The 26,013-nt window shown below is 47.7% G+C and overlaps 1 protein-coding gene across 1 annotated transcript in view; it reads right to left on the reverse strand.

Moving 5' to 3' along the window:
• Positions 1–26,013, reverse strand: part of LOC144115687 (uncharacterized) — a 123,639-nt gene that overhangs the window by 26,211 nt on the left and 71,415 nt on the right. The window lies entirely within an intron of this gene.

Consider the following 26,013-nt stretch of genomic DNA (forward strand, 5'->3'; position numbering starts at 1 on the left):
TATGATGTTGCACAATAAAATGAAATAAAAATTGAGCCTTTTAAGTTTGTGACAGGCATATATGCGTATGTTCTCTGATACAAATTTAAAGCAATGTTTAAGAGTTATTTTCACTCATTAGTAAAATATAAACCGATTCGATGTGAAGGTGACCAGTTCACAATCTAGATAGCAAAAGTGAGCATTGCTTACTGTTAACTGATGTTTATACCACTCAACATGTGTTGAATTTTCGAGTGTGCTATTAGTTGCCGACTATCAACATTTTCAGCAAAATATACATATTTCACTGCCAGTCTGGTTTTCAAAGAAAGAAATTAATTGTGGCATGGATAGGCATCAGAAACTTGGAAAAGATCAACTTGAAGTTAGGCGGAAAAAGCCGAAAAAGAACAGAAAAGCAGTGATGACTATTGTCTTTACTGGTGTCTCTTTGCTGCAAATTGAAGTTGACGGCTTTTGTGTTCAAGATGAACCAACAGCCCTATTAACACTATCCTGAATATATAAAACTCACATGCATAAACATGCATTCGTAGCATTCTCACTGAGCCATGCTATGAAGGCGGTGTGTTGCTTAGCTGATGAGACGATAAGAGAGAGAAAGCAAGAAAAATCTGACACAGATAGGCACAATAACGCATGCTTAGCTTTTGAGTGCACAGGTTCAGTCGGTAAGTCCTAGCTTGTGCATACTGTGCAAGTTAGCGTAAATGCAACTGTATGCCGTCCGACAAAACTATTGTGTAAATGTGCCCCAATATTACTTGAAATAGATTGTGGGGAAAAGTTCTTACGCGTAAGAGAACATTGCATTGGCTTGCCAAGCTGAACAGGTGACTAAGAACTTCATTAGAACAATTTATTTCAACATTTATTATAACTAAACAGTACTAAATGACAATACTTGAGTAGTCAGCTTTGTGTAGAAGTAATCAACCATTAGCATCCAAGCACAGCCGTACGGCTACAAAGGAAAGCTTTGTAGCTCTTCTTTGTGGCCTTATGGCTGCACTTGGGTCTATTTCAGTGAGTGATTACTCGCTTATTACAAATATTCTCTGCCTTGAGGGAATTAATTTAATTAGTGGACGAGCATCATCATTTATTGCGTGCATTTCTGCAGTGACTGGTTCAAGGGACAAGAGGTTAGTAAGCTTTGTGGGGTGGAAGGCCATTCCATCCAGCCTTTAGTGGAAAAACAAAAATCAATCATGAAATGCAGTGGCATGAGCTAACTAGGCACAACAGTACTAGTGCGGCTAGTGCAAAAGGAAACTTGAGTCAGAAGAGATTAGTTGGTTATGTGACGGTAAAGAGTTAAAAAACCTGCAGTTTCTCCACGACATGAAGAATTTTGAAGATTAACCTTTGATGCTGTGAAACTGGAGCTTCAGCAATAGTCTGAGAAAATAAAACAAGGGCTAAGGTCTGAATCGATTCTAGGATTTTAGTCAAGTTCAGTTTGTGCCATGCACCATTACAACGCCCAAGGTAATGCCACACAGAGGATCTCAACGCAAGTAACTTGGAAGATGGCGACGCCAAGTACATGTTATGGTGTAAATATCCTAGGCTGTGGGAAGGCGTACAATCATTAGGAGGTGAGACCATGCTAGCCATGTGAGTGGCTGAGTGTTTCAAACAGTATCCAGTGCATAGACCTTTCTCGGTAAGGCCTTATAAGAAGGCAAAATGTAGTTTTGCTTACAATAAAAAAAATATGAGTGCATTCCTAGTAACATTAACAAACAGGCCAATCTAAAGCATGCGAAATGTTGTTTTGGAGAACTAAAACATGGGTATTGATTGCAAGATGGCAGATCCTTAATATAGCCATCAGTGAAGGCATGTAACAAAACACTGAAAGGAAAGCCATGATGTAGGTAGTAAAAAGCTGATGCTCAAGGGCAATGCCTTGGGGGACGTCCAAGACTGCAGGAAAAGGCAGGATGCTTAAGAATTGGCAAGGGAAATCTGCCGACGGCTGCCATAGATCCAGTTTTGAGCTATGGGATAGAAGTTAAAGCACGACAAAAAATGCCATACATAAATAAGCGAATCACAAGCTTTTTCAAATCCAAGAAGAAAAGCATCGAGGGGGATACTGCAGTCAAGGTGCATGTCGTGAAGAACAAGAGCAAGCTGGCTATTGCAGGAATGTTTTCTAAAAGTTTGCCAATTTGGATGAAACAACTTAATGGGCCAAAACAATCTAGCAGGGCAAGAGTACAAAATGTGTTTGGTGATTTGCAGCACATGCCAATGGCATAAATAGGCCCATAGGTGCTGGGTAATGATGGGTAAGAAACATAGAGGGGCCAAGCTATGATGAGGCAGGAAGCTATCTCAACAGTATGCACTAGATATGCGTACACCATGCTTCCTGTCCTGTTGATGTTTGCTACACATTTAACAAAACTTGGTCCGAGTGTACTTTCGGGTGAGCCGGCGGTACGTTTGCATGTTGAAACTGCGCTAAGGGACGAGGACAACACAGCAAGAATTGCTACTATGTGCAGTGGTGCTGTTTTCCATCGACTTTGTTCCTAACATACCTTTACCAGCTCTACAGGGCCCATTTTGCAGTATGCTGTTTTAAGTGGTGCCAGGTAAAGAAAATCGCTATTCTTCAACTAAAAAACTGCTGTGCCATAGAACACATCCTTGTAATCATCTTCATAATTTGCAAGATAAATGTACTTCTTTAGTCTCGTATTAAAAATAAGACAGATTAATTGTTGTGTCATCATCAGAACTAAAACAATTAATCATACTTTCACATATACAGCCATTCCTCATTAGTGCAGTCCTCGTTAACATGGACTCAAACTATTATCAGTATTTCTGGGGAAAAAACATTTTTCAATTTACTTACGCTTTGCTAACATAGAAATTTGCTGATCATAGTGGACAGAGTGAAAATGCGTACGGCCCATTGTCGCATGTGTTCTTGTTCCATTAATGTGCAGAGGGGAAAGACTTACATTTTGGATTTGAGCAGATAAATCGAACGCTGCCTGAATCATATACCTTTCTTGCACACTGGAATTGCCATCACAATGCTTGCCCCACTGTCTGCACAGACTGTTATGCTAACCCGTGGACTGCCAGGCACACTGAGTTCTAACCAGCTCACACACTTTCTGGTTGCCAAAGAGCTTCTATTTCTAGTGTAAAAATCACTGACAGGGCTCGGCGACTCACATCCTGCCTTGGATTGCTCATTGCACAAAATGAAATAACCTGCTTAAAATTAAAACAACAGAATCGATTGCTTATATTATAACCTCACATATGCCTACCCGCAGCCCGCAATGCTAGGTTGGCACTTTTTATAGTGAGTACACCGCAGAAGAAAAGAAAAATGCAACACTCCTGATTCAGGCATGCGCAGCGGGCAAGAACAGAACCAGGCGCCGGTGGAAAGCGGGGAATCTGCTAATACAAGGAGCAACAGCCATTTCATTCAAGTAAAGGAATGGGTTCATCTTAAATGTATTCTTTGCCTTGGCAGGCCAACGGTTCCATTGATACTGCAGGACTCTCAGAAAAAGGGCAACGTCGGTATTGCATAACCAACCACCATGCAACAATGCTTAGCACATTTCAAAGAACTGAAATAACCCTTGTTATCGTACCTCTGAATCTGTGCAGGAATGGTACTATCGCGACCACACAAATGTGAAAGGATAAGTTGGCCAGGACACCTATCCGATCACTGGGAAAGGTGAAAATAAGCGTCTATATGTCAGCAAATAAATGTTTGTTAGTGTAAAATGTAAGGAGGATTAGTAAAATCTGGGAAACGTTCTACATTGTCGATACACAGCTGATTGTGCTCGCCATCGCCGTCACTTAGCCGACAAGTAATCATGTCCGTAGCAAGCAGTCACAGGCAAATGAAGGTAGCAGGGTGCATGTGCATTCTGACATCTCCTTCTCAGGGCTTCGAAATTGTGTTGTTAAACAAACTGGTGCGGCTGTCCCAGGGAGTGTTGCTGAAAAACTACTTAACACCAGCTAAGCAGAGTTCACGAGCTGCTCTGCAACAATAGCATTGTGCACACATCCACTTTCGTACCGCTGATCTTCTGATCGAAAGGGACCGTGAGCAAAATCAACAACAGTGTCACGGTTCATGAGGCGCTTCAAGATCACCTAATTTTTCTGATTTCAGTGGAAACCAAGATCCCACTTCAACTTCATATTGCCAAGAATTTGTTAAAGCAAAAAGCGAAAAAAAGAACGGGAAAGATTTTCTCTATATATATATATATATATATATATATATATATATATATATATATTCATCAAGACTCGTTATGCCCAACTTGTTCTGTGGACAGTTTTTACCCCATAAGCTGCTGCCACAGTTATTTTTTTTTGCGCAACAGAGTGGAATGCACATTGAAAAGAAGACTCACGAGTTAACACATATCAGAGATTGTACACTGTGAACTAGCCGTGATTTAAATGCGGCAATGATTCTTGTTCGTAATCGCGTAATACCATGTTGTCACAACCTAAACTGAAATGGCTAGAGGAAGTGTTCAGTCACCCATTCATCGCGCAAATATTTATTGTAGACAAATGTCTGCACAGCGGGCAGGAAATAAAAAGAAATGACGCCCCCGAAGATACATCAGCACTGCACACCCATGTTTTCACAAAAAGTCACACAGTGCCGCCGGCCACTCGTAACCCGAGAACCCATAATCGCAATATATTGAATGGAGCACAAAGACGCAACAGGATGGCGGCGTTGCTTTTGTCGTCGCAGAAAACAGTCCGACGGCCGTGCAGCCAAGATCGTGCCACGTCACACACACGGCAGTAATCGAGCACAGTGCCCGCACGAATCGCGGTCAAAATGGTAATGGAGACGTAGCAAAAATAGCATCGTGTGGTCGCGATCACTGCAACCATCGCAACGAATGCGACTAGCTGCGTAACGCCACGATCATTTCAGCATTCGGAAAGCACAGCGTTCGTCGTGAGCTTTCCCAGGTACACATTTCGCTGCCTTGACGTAAAAGCACTCGCTCCGATCGCAATCACGTTCAATACGCGGACACATGTCACTGGGCTATGCAGCTCAGTCACGCACAAGAAATTGACCGTGAGCAGCTGTTACTCGCCGCTGTCCGTGATGATCCTCGCAGGAATTACAAACGCTTACAACAACCACAAACAGCTCGCCACTGCTGAACGCGGCGAAGTTTGCAGTCGCTCTGAACACTGGTAATATCAAGATGTGGCCAATATAATATGCTTCGCGACATCGCTGCCACTGCCCAGGCCGCGCTCCCCCTGTTCAGTCGAAGGATGGCCATCTCGCCCCGGCAGCACAGAACAGAGGCGGAAGGGCTCGAGACGTCACTGACGTCACGGGAAAAGCAGCCAATAGCTGCAATCCGGTCGCCGGCCGGATGCGCTCGTCCGCCAGAAAGTTGAAGTTTACCAACTTTCCATCCGTTCGCCGAACGAGGTGGATCCGCCAGGCCCGCTCGCGAAGCGGACCTGGCGGAAGGCGCTCCGAAACGATCGTACAACGGCCCTAACTTCAACTTTCTGGCGGACGAGCGTGTCCGGCCAGCGACCGGATTGCAGCTATTGGCTGCTTTTTCCGTGACGTCAGTGACGTCTCGAGCCCTTCCGCCTCTGTTCTGTGCTGCCGGGGCGAGATGGCCATCCTTCGACTGAACAGGGGAGCGCGGCCTGGGCAGTGGCAGCGATGTCGCGAAGCATATTATATTGGCCACATCTTGATATTACCAGTGTTCAGAGCGACTGCAAACTTCGCCGCGTTCAGCAGTGGCGAGCTGTTTGTGGTTGTTGTAAGCGTTTGTAATTCCTGCGAGGATCATCACGGACAGCGGCGAGTAACAGCTGCTCACGGTCAATTTCTTGTGCGTGACTGAGCTGCATAGCCCAGTGACATGTGTCCGCGTAGTGAACGTGATTGCGATTGGAGCGAGTGCTTTTACGTCAAGGCAGCGAAATGTGTACCTGCGAAAGCTCACCGCGGACGCCGTGATTTCCGAATGCTCAAATGATCGTGGCGATGCGCAGCTAGTCGCATTCGTTGCGATGGTTGTGGTGATCGCGACCACACGACGTTATTTCTGCTACGTATTCATTACCATTTTGATCGTGATTCGTGCGGGCACTGTGCTCGAGTACCGCCGCGTGTGCAACGTGACACGATCTTGGCTGCACGGCCGTCAGACTGTTTTCTGCGGCGACAAAAGCAACGCCGCCATCCTTTTGCGTCTTGGTGCTCCATTCAATACATTTTGTGATTATGGGTGCTCGGGATACGAGTGGCCGGTGGAGAACTGTGTGACTTGTGTTATAACATGTGTGTGCAGTGCAGATGTATCTTCGGGGGCGTTATTTCTTTTTATTTCCTGCCTGATGTGCAGACATTTGTCTGCAATAAATATTTGCGCGATGAATGGGTGACTGAACACTTCCTCTAGTCATTTCGGTTTAGGTTGTGACAACATGTTATTACGCGATTACGAAGAGGAATCATTGCCGCATTTAAATCACGGCTAGTTCACAGTGTACAATCTCTAATACGTGTTAACTCCTGAGTCTACTTTTCAATGAGCATTCCACTCTGTTACGCAAAAAAAAATAACTGTGGCAGCAGCTTATGGGGTAAAAACTGTCCCACAGAACAAGTTGGGCATAACGAGTCTTGATGAATATATATATATATATATATATATATATATATATATATATATATATATATATATATATATATATATATATATATATATATAATATATATATATATATATATTGCCACACTGCTAACATTCTGCGAGCGCCGCCATGCGGCCGAGCGGCATTACTGGCTCGTGTGGGAGCGAAGAAGAGGACGTTCCGTTCGAACGCGCGCTGCTGGGTTTCTGGCCTTCGGATTAAAAAAGCCCCTTTTCGTGCCGCCCTACGTTTGTCGGCGACATTTTGGTGGAGCCACTGGGTATCGTTCCATGAACGCTCACCCCGAGGGCAACTCTGACGCTGATCAGCGACGCTTGGACACAACACCCGTCCACAAAGCGAGCCGCCGCCTGCGAGGCCTGCAACCTGAGCGTCAGCCACTGACGAGGCCGGTGTGTACCATGACGTCTACTACAGGCAGTCAGACAGGTCAGCCTTCCGGCACTGTCCCGCCCGTTGTAGTTCTCACCCCTCGCTCACCACCATCCTTCCACGGCGAGTGGTTTGAGGACGTCGAGGACTGGTTTTCCAGCTTTGACCGTGTGGCCACTTTTAACCAGTGGGACGACGACCGAAAACTCAGAACGTCTATTTCTCGTTACAAGACTCTGCGAAGACATGGTTCGAGAACCATGAGGCATCCTTTACGAACTGGGAAGCGTTCCGCCGTCAGTTTCTGGCTACCTTCAGCACAAACGCACGCAAGGAAAATGCCGAACTCGCCCTTCGCACCAGGTCACAGCAGGCGAACGAAAGCGTCGCTGTGTTTATTGAAGACGTGGCACGTCTTTTTCAATCGGGCAGACCCTGCCATGCCAGAGGCTACCAAGGTGAGCCACCTCATACGTGGTGTGAAGGAGCAGCTCTTCGCTGGCCTCATACGCGACACCACCAAGAACCGTCGCTGACTTCGCTAAAGAAGCCACAGGCATGAAACGTTCCTTACAGGAACGCAGTGCGCAGTACGGTCGTCCGGGAAGTGTTGCGGCCAGCAACTATTGTGTGTCCCTGCCAGTCACCGGGGACGAGGCTCTTCGGGAGCTTGTGCGGAGTGTAGTTCGCGAAGAACTGCGCAACCTCCGCTTAGATGCTCCACCTGCCAGTGTTGCAGCTGTAGCCGATGCCGTCCGCGAGGAAATTCGGCGAGAAGTCCAGCCACCACCGTCACCACAGCCGGAGCCGTACGCCAGCAGCTACAACGAAGCCCTACGGACACCGCAGCCGGAGCCGTACATCATGAGCTACAGTGAAGCTCTGCGGAGACCTGCGCCAGTTCCACATGCGTTCCGCCCTGCTGCCGAACAAACGCAGGGGTACTTTCCCTCCGCCGAGCTGCGTGACACGCGCCCTGTTCGAAAAGCTGACGTGTGGCGCACACCCAACAACCGGCCACTATGCTACCACTGCGGGGAGCCCGGTCATATCCTCCGCAACTGCCCCTACCGGCGGATGGGATTAAGAGGATTTCCACCGAGCGCACCTCGACCGCGCTATGGTGAGAGACCGCGAGACATTGAGCAGTACCTGGCCGATAATGTGCTGCCCTCAACGCCTCCACGACGCCAGTCTAGGTCGCCGTCTCCAAGACGAGTTCCTCCACCCAGACATGCACCATCATCTGGCCAATTCAGAGGCACGTCTCCCCGCCGGGAAAACTGAAGACGGCGTCCTCTGGGGGTAGGACCGCCGCTGCCGCAGACAGTGAACAGCTTCCATCCGACGATTTTATGCGACGACCCCACCCGCCGACCTTAAAGACAATCCCACCGCCGACCTCACCGACGACCTCAGCGACGACCCCATCGACGACGGCACCAAAAACCTCACCGACAAATTGTCAAACAATTGTTTCCGCCGCCGAAATTCTTGTTGCCGCCGATGGCTATGACGTATCTGCACTCGTCGATACCGGAGCCGCAACCCTCAGAAAGGTTCTAACACCTTGGCATGGGCCGCAGATACGCACAGCTGGTTGCCATGTGGTAACGCCGGTTGGCGTCTGCACCAGCCGTATAAAATCCACGGTGCAACTTTCACTGGCTCCTTCGCCGTGCTACGAGAGTGCTCTAAAGAACTGATTCTCGGCATGGACTTCCTTAAAGAGTATGGGGCGGTCATCAACCTGCACGAGCAATTGGTATCGTTTTCGACACAGCGAGCCGTTGATACCGACCCCGAGCCGCACAGAGCACCATTACGCATCTCTGATGATCACACAACGATACCGCCGAGAGCAAGCAAGTTTGTCACAGTCCAGTGTGATACCAGCTCCGGTACTCGGGGCATTGCCGAAGCGAATATGTCGCTGCTCCTGTCTCGGCAAGTTTGCGTTGCTCGCGCCCTTGTCGACCTTGTTCACACGCGTACCACGCTCTTAGTGACCAACTTTAGTTGTGAACCCCAACATTTGACGAAAAACACGGTGATTGCCCATTTTGAAGAACTTGGCGAGCATGCCGGCCAATGTGCCTTATCAACAACGGCCCCCGAAATAGCTGAACAGGACACTGCAACAGCCATTAGGACTGACGTGAACCCTAACCTTCTGACCAATCAGAAACGCCGCGTGGAAAGCCTTATTGACTCTTTCCGCGACTGTTTTGCATCAACATCCAAGGTTCGCCAGACGCAAATAACTAAGCGCCGTATTATCGTCGACAGTGACCAGATACCGCTATGTCAGCGTCCTTATCGTGTTTCGTCGAAGGAGCGCGATGCTATCCGCCGCCAAGTTGCCGAAATGCTCCACGACGACGTCATACAACCATCGACGAGCCCCTGGGCGTCACCTGTTGTTCTCGTCGGAAAGAAGGACGGCAGCCTACGTTTCTGTGTAGATTATAGACGTCTCAATAACGTTACCAAAAAAGATGTCTATCCACTGCCGCGCATTGATGACTCATTTGACCGCCTTCGCCATGCTACCTACTTTTCGTCACTCGACCTTCGTAGCGGTTATTGGCAAATCGAGGTCGACGAACGTGACCGAGAAAAGACCGCCTTCGTTACTCCTGACGGACTGTACGAATTTAAGGTGCTTCCTTTCGGCTTGTGTTCAGCCCCTGCGACGTTCCAACGTATGATGGACACGGTACTAACTGACCTGAAGTGGCAGTCCTGCCTTGTCTATCTCGACGACATCGTGATTTTCTCCGACACGTTCGAGGAGCACCTGAAACGTTTGCGTGCCGTCTTCGAAGCAATTCGTTCTGCGGGTCTGTCTCTCAAGCCTAAAAAGTGCCACTTCGCATTTCGGGAGCTCAAGTTTCTTGGCCACATTGCGAGCGCTCAGGGCGTTAGCCCCGACCCAGAAAAGACCGCCGCCGTTGCTGCATTTCCCCAGCCAACAGATAAACGAAGCTTGCGGCGTTTCCTGGGGCTTTGCGCCTATTATCGGAGGTTCGTTCAAAACTTCTCCAAGCTCGCAGAGCCGCTGACTCGCCTGACAAAAGACTCCGAACCCTTTTTCTGGGGCCAAGATCAGGAAAAAGCTTTCATAGAGCTTAAGGCCCGCCTCCAATCTACGCCTATCCTTGCCCACTTCGACGAGCAGGCCGACACGGAACTGCACACAGGTGCCAGCAATGTGGGCCTCGGTGCGGTGATTGTGCAGTGACAAGACGGTGTGGAACGCGTGATCGCATACGCAAGTCGCGCTTTGTCCCGTTCCGAAGTGAATTATTCCACAACGGAAAAGGAGTGTCTCGCTGTTGTGTGGGCAACCACAAAATTTCGTCCATACCTGTACGGCCGCCCGTTTCGAGTCGTCAGCGATCATCACTCCTTGTGCTGGCTTGCGAACCTCAAAGATCCATCGGGGCGACTTGCACGGTGGGGCCTTCGGTTGCAAGAGTTCGACGTCACCATCGTGTATAAGTCGGGTCGGCAACATAGCGATGCAGACTGTCTCTCCCGAGCTCCTCTTCTGTGCCCACCAGATGAGTCCGACGACGATTCTCTTTCCTCGGCGCTGTCACCACATCCGACCTTGCCCACCACCAGAGGGCCAACTGCGAACTGCTGCCTTTAATCGAGTACCTCGAAGGAACCGCTCCGTCTCCGCCCAGACTCTTCTCGCGCGGACTTTCGTCGTTTTGCTTAATAGATGGAGTCCTCTACAAGAAAAACTACGGTCCGACCGACACTGCGTATCTCCTCGTTGTCCCAACCGTGCTTCGTAAGGAAGTTCTCGCTGCATGCCACGACGACCTTTCTTCTGGCCACCTCGGTTTTACCAGAACATTGGGACGCCTCCGCCACAAGTACTACTGGCCACGGCTTGCTGCGGTCGTCCAACGCTACGTTTGAACCTGCCGTGAGTGTCAACGACGGAAGGTACCACCGACAAAACCGGCCGGCCTTCTGAAGCGAATTGATCCACCGCAAATCCCATTCCAACAAGTCGGCATGGACTTACTGGGCCCATTCCCGGTGTCCTCCATGGGAAACCGGTATATTGTTGTTGCCACGGACTACCTAAGCCGCTATTGTGAAACCAAGGCTCTTCCCCGTGGCACCGCGGCTGAAATTGCACAGTTCTTTGTTCACCACATCGTGCTTCGCCACGGCGCCCCCGTGGTTGTATTAACTAACCGGGGAACCGCGTTTACGTCGGCTCTTACACAAGAGGTCCTCCGTCTTAGTGGCACCAGTCATAGAAAAACGACTGCTTACCATCCTCAAACGAATGGACTTACTGAGAGGCTGAACAAGACCATCACAGATATGATGTCTATGTATGTCGACGCTGACCATCGCAACTGGGACGAAATACTTCCCTACATCAAGTTTGCGTACAACACCGCCCTCCAAGAAACGACGCGCTTCACCCCCTTCCGTTTGGTGTATGGCCGAGATGCCCTGACCATGCTTGACGCCATGCTGCTCCCGGATTGTACTCCCTCGTCTGTCCCAGGCGCTGACCAATTCGTTCGCGATGCAGAAGCCGCTCGCCACCTTGCTCGACAACGCATTCGCCACCAGCAGACAACTGACGCCCGGCGTTACAACCTCCGCCACAGGAAGGTGATTTACCAACCCGGCGAGCACGTCTGGGTATGAAGCCCTATACGTGTGCGCGGTCGCTCTGAAAACCTTCTGCGGCGCTACTTCGGCCCCTACGAGGTGCTACGTCAACTCAGCGATGTGAACTATGAAGTGCACCCGCAAGGAGTTGTCCGGTCTTCTCGCCCGCCCAAGTCTGAAGTCGTCCACGTGTCCCGCATGAAACCGTATTACGCCCGTTAGCCCCTCCCGGAGTTCACATTCAGTGCTGCCACCACACGCCATCGCACTTTCGGTGTCTCCACACTCTTTATCCCCCTTGCCGGAGGCATCGAGGCGATGCCTCTTGAAAGGAGGGGGGCAATGCCACACTGCTCACATTCTGCGAGCGCCGCCATGCGGCCGAGCGGCATTACTGGGCTCGTGTGGGAGCGAAGAAGAGGACGTTCCCGTTCGAACGCGCGCTGCTGGGTTTCTGTCCTTCGGATTAAAAAAGCCCCTTTTCGTGCCGCCCTACGTTTGTCGGCGACAATATATATATATATATATATATATATATATATATATATATATATATATAAAGATAATCTTTCCCATTGCTTTTTCGCTTTTTGCTTTGACAAATTCTTGGCAATATCAAGTTCAAGAAAAATTCGGTGATCTTGAAGCGCCTCATGAAACGTGACAATGTTTGTTGTTGATTTTGCTCACGGTCCCTTTCGATCAGAAGATCAGCGGTACGAAAGTGGATGTGTACGCGATGCTGTTGTTGCAGAGCAGCTCGTGAACTCTTCTTTGCTGGTGTTAAGTGGTTATTCAGCAGCACTCTCTGGGACAGCCGCACCAGTTTGTGCAGAATGCACATGCACCCTGCTACCTCCATTTGCCTGTGACTGCTTGCTACGGACATGATTACTTGTCTGCTGAGCGACGGCGATGACAAGCACAATCGGCTGTGTATCGACAGTGTAGAACGCTTCCCAGATTTCCTTAATCCTCCTTACATTTTACACTAACAAAAATTTATTTGCTGACATATAGACGCATATTTGCACCTTCCCCCTCGATCGGCTAGGTTTCCTGGCCCACTTATCCTTTCACATTTGTGTGGTCACGACAGTACCATTCCTGCACAGATTCAAAGCTACAATAACAAGGCTTATTTCAGTTCCTTGAAATGTGCTGAGCATTGTTGCATGGTGGTTGGTTCTGCAATACCAAACGTTGCCCTTTTTCTGAGAGTCCTGCAGTATCAATGGAACCGTTGGCCTGCCAAGGCAAAGAATACATTTAAGTTGAACCCATTCCTTTACTTGAATGAAATGGCTGTTGCTCCTTGTATTAGCAGATTCCCCGCTTTCCACCGGCGCCTGGTTCTGTTCTTGCCCGCTGCGCATGCCTGAATCAGGAGTGTTGCATTTTTCTTTTCTTCTGTGGTGTACTCAGTATAAAGAGTGCTAATCTAGCATTGAGGGCTGCGGGTAGGCATATGTGAGGTTATAATGTAAACAAGCGGTTCTGTTGTCTTAATTTTGAGCAGGTTATTTCATTTCGTGCAATGAGCAATCCAAGCCAGGATGTGAGTCGCCGAGCCCTGACAGTCATTTTTACACTAGATAGAGAAGCTCTCTGGCAACCAGAAAGTGTGTGAGCTGGTTAGAAGTCAGTGTGCCTGGAAGTTCACAAGTTAGCCTAACAGTCTGTGCAGACAGTGGGGCAAGCATTGTGATGACAATTCCAGTGTGCAAGAAAGGTATATGATTCAGGCAGCGTTCGATTTATCTACTCAAATCCAAAGTTCTTTAGATAAGTCTTTCCCCTCTGCACATTAATGGGACAAGAACGCATGCGACAATGGGCCGCACGCATTTTCACTCTGACCACTATGATCAGCAAATTTCTATGTTAGCAAAGCGTAAGTGCATTGAAAAAAGTTTTTCCGCAGAAACCCTGCTAATAGTTTGAGTCCATCTTAATGAGGACTGCACTAATGAGGAATGGCTGTACATGTGAGAGTATGGTTAATTTTTTTAGTTATAATGATGACACAAGCAAATTAATCCGTGTTATTTTGAATACGAGACTAAAGAAGTACATTTATCTTGCAGATTATGAAGGTGACTAGAAGGATGTGTTGTATGGAACAGCAGTTTGTTGTTTGAAGAATAGCGATTGGCTTTACCAGACACCACTTAAAACAGCAGACTAAAAAATGAGCCCTGTAGAGCTGGTAAAGGTATGATTGGAACAAAGTGGACAAAAAACAGCACCACTGCACATAGTAGCAATTCTTGCTCTATTGTCCTTGTCCCTTAGCGCAATTTCAACATGCAAACTTACCGCCGGTTCACCCGACAGAACACTCGTACCAAGTTTTGTGAAATTTGTAGCAAACATCAAAAGGACAGGAAGCGCGGTGTATGCATATCCAGTGCATACTGTGGAGATAGCTTCCTGCCTCATCATAGCCTGGCCCCTCTGTTTCTTACCCAGAACCTATGGCCCTAATTATGCCATTGTCATGTGCTGCAAATCACCAAACACATTTTGTACTCTTGCCTTGCTAGATTGTTTTGGCCCATTAAGTTGTTTCATCCAAATTGGTGAGCTTTTAAAAACATTCCTGCAATTGCCAACTTGCTCTTGTTCTTCACGACATGCACCTTGACTGCAATATCCCCCTCGATGCTTTTTTTCTTGGCTTTGTAAGAGCATGTGATTCGCTTATTTGTGTATGGCTTTTTTTGTCGTGCTTTAACTTGTATCCAGTAGCTCTAAACTGGATCCAAGCCAGCCGTCGGCAGATTTTCCTTTCCAATTCTTAACATCCTGCCTTTTCTTGCAGTCTTGGATGTCCCCCAAGGCATTGCCCTTGAGCCTCAGCTTTTTACTACCTACATTATGACTTTCCCTTCAGTGCTTTGTTACATGCCTTCACTGATGGCAATATTAAGGGGTCTGCCATCTTGCAATAAATACCCGTGTTTTACTTCTCTAAAACAACATTTCGCATGCTCTAGAGTAGCCTGTTTGCTAATGTTACTAAGAATGCACCCATATTTTTTTTTTATTGTCAGCAAAACTACATATTGCCTACTTATAAGGCCTTACAGAGAAAGGTATATTCACTGGATACTGGTTGAAACACTCAGCCATTCACATGGCTCGCAATGTAGCATGGTCTCACCTCATAATGCTTGCACGCCCTCCCACAGCCTAGGATAATTACACCATAACATGTACTTAGCATCGCCGTCTTCAAAGTTACTTGCGTTCATATCCCCTGCGTGGCATCACCTTGGGCGTTCTAATGGCGCATGGCACAAACCGAACTTAACTAAAATCCTAGAATAAGTTCAGACCTGAGCCCTTGTTTTATTTTCTCAGACTATTGTTGAAGCTCCTGTTTCACAGCACCAAAGGTGAATCTTAAAATTTCTTCATGTCGTGCAGTAACTGCAGGTTTTTTTTAACTCTTTATCGTCACATAACCAACTAATTTGTTCAGGCTCATGTTTCCTTCTGCACTAGCCGTACTATTACTGTTGTGCCTCAGTTAGCTCATGCCACTGCAGTTCAAGATTGATTTTTGTTTCTGCCACTAAAGGCTGGAATGGCCTCCCACCTCACAAGGCTTACTAACCTCTTGTCCTTTGAGCTGGTCACTGCAGAAATCCACCCAGTAAATGATGATGTTCATTCACTGATTAAAGTGATTCTCGCAAGGCAGAGAATATTTGTAATTAGGGAGTAAATGCTCATTAATGTCCACCCAAGTGCAGCCCTAAGGCCACAAAGATCTACAAAGCTTTCCTTTGTAGCCGTAAGGCTCTGCTTGGATGCTAATGCTTGATTACTTCTACACAAAGCTGACCACTCAATTATTCTCATTTAGTACTGTTTATGTATAATAAATGTTAAAATAAATTGGTCTAATAAAGTTCTTAGTCACTTGCTCAGCTCGGCAAGCCAATGCAATGTTCTCTTACGCTAAGAACTTTCCTCAGAACCCATTTCAAATAATATTGGTGCAGATTTACACAATAGTTTTGTCGGATGGCATACAGTTGAATTTATGCTAATTTGCACACTGTGCCAAGCTAGGTCTAGCCAACTGAACCTGTGCACTAAAAAGCTAAGCATGCATTAGTGTGCCTATCTAGGTAAGATTTTTTCTTGGTTTCTCTCTTATCGTCTCTTCAGCTTAGCAACACACCGCCTTCATAACATGGCTTAGTGAGAATGCTACGAATGCATGTTTATGCATGTGACTTTTATATATTCAGGATAGTGTTAACAGGGCTGTTGGTTCATCTTGAACACAAAAGCTGTCAACTTCAATTTGCAGCAAAGAGACACCAGTAAAGACAGAAGTCGTCACTGCTTTTCTGTTTTTTTTCGGCTTTCTTCGGCCTAACTTCAAATTGGTCTTTTCCAAGTTTCTGATGCCTATCCATGCCGCAATTATTTCTTTCTTTGAAAACCAGACTGACAGTGAAATAGGTATATTTTGCTGAAACATTGATAGTCGGCAACTAATAGCACACTCTAAAATTCAACACATGTTTGTGGCATAAACATCAGTTAACAGTAAGCAATGCTCACTTTTGCTAGCTAGACTGTGAACTGGTCACATTTACATTTAATCAGACTGCATTTTACTAATGAGTGAAAATAACTCTAAAACATTGCTTTAAAGTTGTATCAGAGAACATACGCATATATGCCTGTCACATACTTAAATGGCTCAATTTTTATTTCATTTTATTGTGCAACATCATAGACCCCATACTGGAAATCCAAGCTTACAAATTCTGCTTGAGATGTTGGTGTTTACTCGAGATAACCAGATTATAGGGCCATTGTATCCTGTTTCCTTGACTGGACAAAGTATTCTTTCCCAGCCTAAGCCAGCCATTGCAATGTAAACCCTCCGAATTGATTCTTGCATTTCCTCTACCTGTAATCCTCTTTACTGGCTTCCACATTTCATTATGTTTATAGTAATAGAAAGACATGCGTAGATTTTTATGCAATACAAAGGCACCCACTTTTTTTTGCACTCAAAGCGACATTTGAGAATGCTTTGGAGTTGCAGAGTATATGCCAGCTTATTTTGTACATGACAACAATGACACGGGCTTCAGCAGAACTTCCCATACTTGTTTTCAATGCTGTAGTCTGGCTTGTGCAACGGCAATATCAGCTTATGAAGATATGCTAAAGGACTACCTGATGGCAAACTGTCTCTGTGGACAACAAAACACCTTGCACTACAGCCAAAGTGATGCATGTCTAAGCCCCTTTGCAGCCACACAGTGCTATTACTATTTTGGATTTAATAACGGACTGAAAAACAACAAAAATAAGTTACTATTGTTACTTTGTCACTGTTCTGTAAAATGTACAACTGCTTTAATTAGAACTGATTTTACCTCTTCCAAACAACTGGAAAAGTCATAATTTCTCATGTGCATTTGCATTTGTGTTTGACAGCAGTGTGCTAAAATGTGAATTTTTAATGCATGCAGAATTCAGACAAACACACAACTTATATATTGAATAGATAAGCATGTCTTTTCCATTAGCAGTCAGCTGATTGTAGGTAGTTGGGGGGGAGGAGGTTGTTTACATATTAAAAGGACAACAATTGTGCAAAAGACAGGCCAGCAGTCGGCCGATTCGGTCTGCCAAAACCATGTCATCGTGATGTCTGGCTCTATGTCACACTGCGCCGACGAAAACAGTCGGCCGACTGTCGGCGTCGGCGCTACGTTTCCCACAAGACGGCAGTTGGCCGACGGTTCGCTAACTCCCATGTCCCACTAGCGAGACAACGTGTGAGACATCCCGCCGACTTGGCCCTTACTCGTTCTCACTCTTCTTTTGTCATTTCCTGATATGCGATATTCATGGGCCAGGACGCTTCATTTTTAACTCTTTTAAATAAATCCCACCACAGTAAAACAAACTCTTAACACTCGTGATTATGAACCTAGATTGTGTGCAGCCCAGTACTGAGCGGCACTTATTGCTGGGTCAGTAAGGCATGGCTCCAAAAATAAATCCAGTCGCTCGCGGGTAAACAAGACGGGATAGATTATTTTAAACTAAAATAAAAAGAAAAAATTCTCGGCCACGCGTATTCGAACTAGGAACCCCTGGAGTGCGAACCTACTGCTATACCCACGACGCCATGGAGAACAGAGCACTCCGTTATTTTGAGAGGTGGTGATAAGAAGCACTCAGCAGTGTGACACTCGTGACAGAAGTAAAAAGCAGGCGACCCATGTGCGAAAACTCCGCCGGCGCGCTGCACTGGTCGCTGCTTGCGAATTGCAGCCCCACTGCAAGCAGGGACACACAGACAGCAAGCATCGCTGCACCGCTCGACTCAAGCACTCGAGCTCAAAGCGTACGCTTTGCCACTCGCAGCGGTCTGATTACTGCTTGGCTTGGTTTTGAAGTTCACACCATAAAAGACAAAATAGCCATATTATCAGAAAGACCGCCTGCTATACACGAGCAGCGACAAAGAATGCTTGCTCTAGTAGCGAGATTTCGGCAACGGCACCGTCTGCGGTCGCGCCAGGCGACGAACTGCGCTGCTGCCTGGCGCAGCGGACGCCGCTTCGCGAGTAGCCTGCGCTATAATATCTCTTAATATCGCTTTGCTGTTAACAGTATAATGTCACCATAAACTAAAATTATGGTCAATTTCCGCGACACCTTCCGCGGCGGAGCCTGCGGACCGCTGCGGGCTTCAGGCGAGCCGGACCGCAACGGCGGGCCAGCTGCAGTTTGCGAGGCGATTCTGGCGAGAAATTTTGCTCGTATCAGAGTTGTTGCTTTTACCAGCAACTAGGTGTTGATCAACGATCCTCAGGATTGATACATTTGGCACATTTCTCTGTCTCAGCGTTTACTGCTTACGTCAAAAAATTTCTTAAGCTGATTTTTATTACGGCGGCGGACGGGATCCAGGCTGGCCTGCCGGCGAGCAGGCTCGGTTTACTTCACGTCCGCACCAAAAAAGACAAAACAGCCATCCTATCAGAAAGGCCGCCCTACTATATTCGAGCAACGACAGCATGTCTGCGCAACAGCCGCGCTTTCGTCAACGACGCCGCCTGCGGGAGCGTCAGTGCGACGAACTGCGCTGCTGCCCGGCTGCCGTGCTCGTCGCTAAGCCTAGCTGGTTTCGCATCGATGCCGCAGCTCAGGGCGCTTTGGAACTAGCCAGCGCCGTAATAAAGAAACTTCTCTAGTCATCCCTTTACTGCCAACCTGTGCCATAATAAAATAAATTTATGCTCGGTTTCCGCAACGTCTTCAGCAGCGGCTGTAGCAGACGTCAGGCGAGTCGCACGATGCAGCAGCAGCAGCAGCAGCAGCAGCAGCAGGCGGCTGAGATTTGCTTGTATCGTAGTTACACTGCAACCAGCACATTGGCATTGGCCAACGATCCTCAGTAATGATACTTTTTTGGACATTCATCTATCCCAGAGCTTGTTATGAACTTAAACAAACAGCACTATAGCAGAATCGTGTTCGTGTCTGGTGAATGATCGGCGACCGACCTCGCGTCGACACGGTCGGCAGGATGGGTTTGTCGGCGTCGCGGGCGTCAAACACGTCGCACTACGAAGACATCTGGTCGCCGGACGCGCTGGTGTCGTTGTCGACCTAGTGTGACAGCTTGGTCTGCCACAGAAACGGTCTGCCGACCCGGTCGGCCGATCACCGGTGTCGTTGTTGTGTCTGCATCGGCGTCGTGTCGAGCTAGTGTGACAGGCCCCTTAGGAAAGGCTGCAAGTGCCATTATTTTTTTCTCTGTCAGCAGTGCAAAAACACTGCAGTGTGCAATTTTGTATAACTGACTAAAAATATTATGTAATCTAAACTATTTGAAAAATGTGATTATCCCGGTTATAATTACCGTCGGTTGATAGCAGCCTGTACTGTGGCCTGACCCTATCGAGAATTCGCAATAAGAATCGCGTCGTTGTTCTGAAATCCTGAGGGTAGCCTAACTTTCAGAGGGGGCAGCCTTTTGTTATTTGGGCAAATCGTCGACCGTTGTGACAACATCGCGATCGAACGAGGAGGAGTTCGCGATCGCGATGTGACGCCTTTTTCGGTCTCTTGTATATAAATGGTCCACATGTTTCCCACTCATATCACAGCCGACTACAATTACACCTTTGACGAAAATCCTGCGGCACAAAAAACCATTGACGCAACGGATGTCTCGAGTACGCCGCAATTAATACGGACTATTCCTACTGCAAGATATCTGCGTGTTTTGCTACAAGCATGCATGTCTGTACCGCCGCACGCGATTAAACGACAGGCACTGCCGGGTGCGCCAATCGGAATGCTGGGACCATCCGCCTCGCTCGCAAGCGCCAAAGTGATCGTACAACACATTTCCGCCTCACGTCCGCCTGGCGGCCGAAAACTGGCGGACCGCTCGCGAAGCGGACCTGGCGGAAGCCGCTCTGAAACGATCCTACAACCGCCCTTAAAGAGAGGTTCGGTTCATGGGCAGCGTCTGACACTCTACCGCTATACTGCGTGTGCACTGCTCTCTATATCCCCACCCAGACGTTAGCTAGTTTACGAGGACATAATAAAGTCTTATCTAGCTTCTAGAACCGCCTCGTAACCGCAGGAAGCATACCAAAGATAGCTCCCGTCAAACGGAATTCACGAAGCACTTTGGCAAAGGCTGTTAATCACGCACATGTAGTACATGCTCGCTCACGTATAAATGCGCGGAGCAAGATAGAGGCCCCGTTACCTCACAGTCGGACATGCAAAGACGAGCGCTTCTTTCTGCAGTGTTCGTAAAAATGGGGCAGGAGCCATTCCCGAAAAACAGAGTAAGAGGAAGAGTGGAAGGAAAGTAAAGACAGGGAGGTTAACCAAACGACTTAAGGGCGGAACACGCAAGAGGAGCATATACGCGTCGACCCACGAAGTTTATGAACGGTCCCTGTGGCCTGTCGACCAGATGTACTGCACCAGCAGCCGAAAGGTTTTGTGGGCCATGGAACGGCCTGCATGAAATAGTCTGACTCAACGCAATGCCTCGGCATCTACAGTTGCCAGAGGGGAACCACGTTGTCAAACGTGTGTTTTGGACAAAAGAAATAAAATAACTACTACAAGAGCCAGAATCTTTTAGACATTTTTCCTGTTTCAGAGTCGAAATTGTGGCAGCGATAACTGCACCCTACTTCGAAATAAAAAAAATGGCGGCATTTTAAAGCCGTTAAATCGAGTATGAGGAGAGAAAGCACTTGGCTTCAAATTGGCTTGCCTATTGCCTAAACATCGCTTTAACTCACCCTTCGATTCGCTTGACTCTTTTTTGGACATTGCCTTACATTGTCCTCCAGGACAATTTCTTTTAAACTTCCGTACCACGTGACCTTCCCCTAGCCACACCGTATCTAAGTCATTTCATCTCAAAGGTCGAATGTCAGTGATCAAAGGTCAAGGATCAAAGGTCGAGGCTTCGGGGAGACATGTAATTTTTCAGGATTGCTAGTGAAGTAGTGCTTTCGCATTAAAAAAAATCCCTTGGAGCCCGCTTACCGACAACCATGGCCCAGACTTACTACTCGTGACATATTTTCATTGGCTAGCGTTCTCATTGGGCCGACCACCGAGCTGCGAGTAAAGCTCACTGGTCACAGGTGACGTCACTGAGTGATCGCATTAGGGCTATTTCACATGCTGCGATTTCTACGGAGTGACACTGCGATATCCCTCGGGTTGCTACCGGAGAGGGCGTTGGTATATACGGAGACGGCTTGCGGTGGGTTAGCAACCTGCTGATGTTCAATCGCAGCGTCGGTGTGGTCAACGGACCAATGGGGCGCTTCGCGACGCCGTGCCTTGTGCGGTCATGCGGCAGCTTCCCGCGGAAGCAGCGTATTCAGAGTGTGCCGCAGGCTGTTAAATATCAACCAATCCTGCGTGCCGCTCCGACCGAATGCACTTTGTATGCGTTAAATGCATGAGAAAGCCCTCACCGATAATCACGCGGCGACATCAGCGACTCTACCACATTTTTTCGCTCTAGTCGCGCCGTGCGAAACAGCCCCTACGCTACGATGAGTGGAAACACCGGATTTTTCATACGCAATCGTTGCTGTTCACAGCCGTTGCTGCCATTTTTCAGGGGCGGACGAGGCATACGTAGCTTGATCAGCTACACGGCCCTGGTACCAATTGCTGTTTGTCAGCAGTCATGAATTGCTCTTCATTGCGCTTTTTTTTTTCCTTGCCGAGAAATGTCAAAGGAACGCATGAAAATAGCGTCGGCTCCTTTTGTTCCTCCGCACAAATGAAGTAAAATAGCGGGCGATCAGAAATCGCCGAGATCAGTGCTTTCAACAAAGAACGCAACGTTGCCGCTCGTCATCAGCGAATGTCGAGGCGCCCGACGGCGGCGGTGGGGAAAGGCGCTGCATGACCGATAGCCTCTTGCGAGCCTCTTCATTATCGAGTCCTCATCAATAATTTAGAGGAGTAAACCTCGGAGAGCGCGGGAAACAGTGGTGGGAGGGGGCATAAGGGCATGAAGAAGCGCTAGAATCGATCCCAACTATCTCTTCCTTCAGCTAAGCAGGAGCTTGCCTGAGACGCTTTGTACAGTGATCAATGCGAAGCCCGTATGGTCTTGTTTTCACTGGTGGGCGGCAAAGCGCTCATAATATGCTCAGCCACCCCCCCCCCCCTCCCCGACAGCACCAAGGAAAAGAAGATAGCACTGTCCTGTAAGCACGTAGGTAGCCGACGTGACCGCGCAGGAAGAAGACCGATAGGCAGATAATCAGAGACTCTAAGAGAAAACACCAAGGGCCTTAGTACAGAACCAGCAAAGGGGGAGGGTTGGGCGATAGCCCTGATGGGCTGAAATCGAGACTTGCGTGCCGCTAAGCGACAGGCGAAACAATGAAGAAGCGGTGTGGGAAATGAACGACGGGGAACAAAAAAGAGACACAATGAAGTAAAGAGGAGAAGCTGAGGCGACAGCGGGGTAAAAAGCCTCTTAATTACCCTCGCCGGGACAGAGGGCCTTGTTTGTTTACATATGTCGCTAAACAGCTCGTCGCTTAATTAGCCTCGGGACCACTAGCGCCGCAGAGCTTTTCTCTATTGGACCGATGCTTATTTTCTTTTTCTTTTTTTTGCGGGCGAGCAGCTCGAGACGTCGTTGAGATGCGAGCGCTTGGGTGGGCCCAGTGAGCTCAGTGCGGCCACTTTCATTTATCTTCTTTTTATACTCTCGTCTTTTCGCACCGACGCCTTCTTTCCGCCCGGCACGCGTAACGGCGTGATGGGTGCTTAGTGAGCGCCTCCAAAAGGCGACGTCGAAATGGGGAAATATGGCCCAAGGAAAGACAGCGCAGTTCTTATTCTAAGAAGAACAAGGAAAATGAGAGATGCGCCGCAAGACATCGAGACGCCGTTACCCTTCTGAAAGTTGTGAGAGAGGTGGTTTATTCTACCTTTTTCTCATTTAGGACGAATTACGAACGCAGTCCTGTTTTATGCGCAACATGCATCCCATATACACCGCACTGGCACTGTGCAGAATATATCGACGGCCCAGATACCTACACGCAATTTCGGTTCCAACTTCGTTTACAGTTCTGGATGGGAACAATACTTCCTAATGTGGCCATTTCATCTGAACGCGACCAGACAAAATAAACGCATGAAATGAATTATACGGCAACATTTTGACCTTCCGGGTGTCCGGCATGCCGGTTTCTGATTTCCCCTAGTGTGATCATTTTTGTCCGTCCGCACATGAGTACAAGTGCACGGTTGCACGCGCGCAAAGGTCCATCTACCACTCTTCTACGCCTGTGCTCATCCTTTGCACCTGTGCGGACGCCGAACTTCTTGAAACGATGGTGCTGCCACAGGGTCTACGTCCCTGTCACAGCTATAGAGCAGCAGTAAGTGGGATTCAGTGGGAGCCCGTCTCATCGGTACAGGTCTAAGCCGACATCCATGGATAAAAGAGGAGAACCTGTACGTAAATACAAATGTGGATAGTATTATTACGGGGCGGCCAGCCGAAGAATGAGACGTGATGACTGATGGCGATGTGATTACTTAATGGCAGCTGGCCTAGCGCGAGCGCTTCGTCCTGCGCTACTGCCGGCTTCTTAGTGACAGTATCTCTGAAGAATACATGGGCCTCGCGCAACGAATAAGGTATGTACAGCCTTTTCAGAAATTTTCAAGCCAAGGGATTTGCTGCTGGGCCAAGCTGTGTAGCTCATTATCTATCGCCAGCGTTCCATGTCTCCCGAAGGGGAGAGATGTTCTCTTCTCCGCAATGTTCCGGAAGTTAGGGCTTCCACAGATGCTACCGGATCCCCACAACACGGCTTAGAAACAACGTAGTTGGGTTCTTCACTTGTGGCAAAGGCTGTCCCTGTAATGCTTAAGGAATATCTTGCTCCATTTCACGCAGCACGGTAAAGCAGGCGTATTAGTGCGAACCAGCCTGCAAGCTTTTTTAGCTACCATTTTGCTGATGCCGCTTTCTATTCTTTGATTTTTCGAAATAGGGGCGCCAAAACAATATTCTCAACGGACGGAACTATCAGTAACATTCCCTGCTCGAAAGCGCCATTAGGATAAGAGGTTGTCATTTTGTATGCTCCATAGCGCTCCGGTGCTCGGCATTCTCAAGGACGAAGCGCTTGACGAGCGATGCCTGAATAGGTTCAACGATTTCACTTGTTTGACTGGGAAAAAAAATCACCGATTCATCGACGCACCAGTTTGGCCAGAGACGGGGCGGCATATTTATTGCCTCGTTTTGCGCTGTATATTCTCCAGGCACGTTCCAAGAAGAAGTGCTTTTATCTTAATTCTGTTTCCTTCTCGAACTGAGAGCATCGACCTCATAACGGCTCACTTTCCGATAGAGGAGGGCTAAGAACTGATCTGGGTCAAAATATATTGTTTTTGTGCAATACCATTCAATCAATTCTTCCAATTTAACATGACGAAGTAGCCTCAGCTGCTCCCAGCCCTTTCACTGGCTCGCAAGAAAAATTACACTTACTCTTTATCAAACCGCTCGATGAACACGTCATGGAAGCGAGTGGGTTGTCCTAAATATAAAGAGAATTTCTTGTAGCTGCGTTTAAAATCTGCTTATTCAATGCCGTAAATGTGCGTCCATTACGAAATAATGGCAGGAAAATACAAAGGAAACGTTTAGAATGTCTTTAATTGCTTTGAATCGGATTCATGTTCTACACTGGCAGGTAATATCCGGCTTTTAACTATGGGAGTATTTTTGTTTACTGCTAAATAAGATATTTAGTGAGGGACAAAAAGTACTCTTTTCAGTCTGTGTGTAGGGGAAAATATTCGCCATCCTGACAAGAGGACATACTAGTTCCGCTTTCTTGCGTTGATATACAACCTCCTTTTGGTGCAGGTTTTTTTTTGTTATTGAGATTTGTTAGAGGAACTTGAGGTGCTCTCCAAATCTTGATGTGAGGAAATGGGCGGAGAATTTCGCTGAAACAAGAAGCGAAATTGATGCCTTTATTGATCGGGAAGGATGCCGTAGCTTAACCCGTGGGCGGCAGCCACCGCCACAGGAGGTAAGTCAGGGTGTGGTCAAGGGACGGCGACATAGCTCACGCTCGGCGGGACAAAAATACTGTAGACTGAAAGCCGCCATTGACACTTTGACCAACACCGAGACGCTAAGTCGAGTGCAGCCGAACCCACGGGGTAGTGGTGAAACTCTTACGGATGGTACACGTAGCCGGGATTCTTCTTCAAGGCTATCCAATGCAGCGTTACCAGTGGCCCCGATGCGAGGGGAGCCAATAGCAGCATATCGCAAATCCTTTATGCTTTCTGGTTTTCATTAACGATGGATGGCTGAACGTGTCCAAGCACTGTGGCAGGAAATCAGCCAACCTTATAAACGATAGTGTTACACTTTACTTGAGAACCAGAAGGGGTAAATATTTCAGAGGAGACATAAACTATGCGCATGTCGCTCTTTCCTGCGTGTATTTTAAATCTTTCCACCGTTCGGGGCTAGGCTTTCTTTACGCGCAGACGGGCTCCCAGCTCGAAAAAAAGAACCGTAGAAAATGCAATGTCCGCATTAACCTCAAAATTAAAGCTGCCTGTCACTCAGAATAATTGGTCGTGAGTGCCCATCGTGCAAAGAGCCACCCGTAACCCGACTTAGCTCAGTGC

This window comes from Amblyomma americanum, chromosome 1, assembly GCF_052857255.1.
Source record: "Amblyomma americanum isolate KBUSLIRL-KWMA chromosome 1, ASM5285725v1, whole genome shotgun sequence".
Taxonomy (NCBI): Eukaryota; Metazoa; Arthropoda; class Arachnida; order Ixodida; family Ixodidae; genus Amblyomma; species Amblyomma americanum.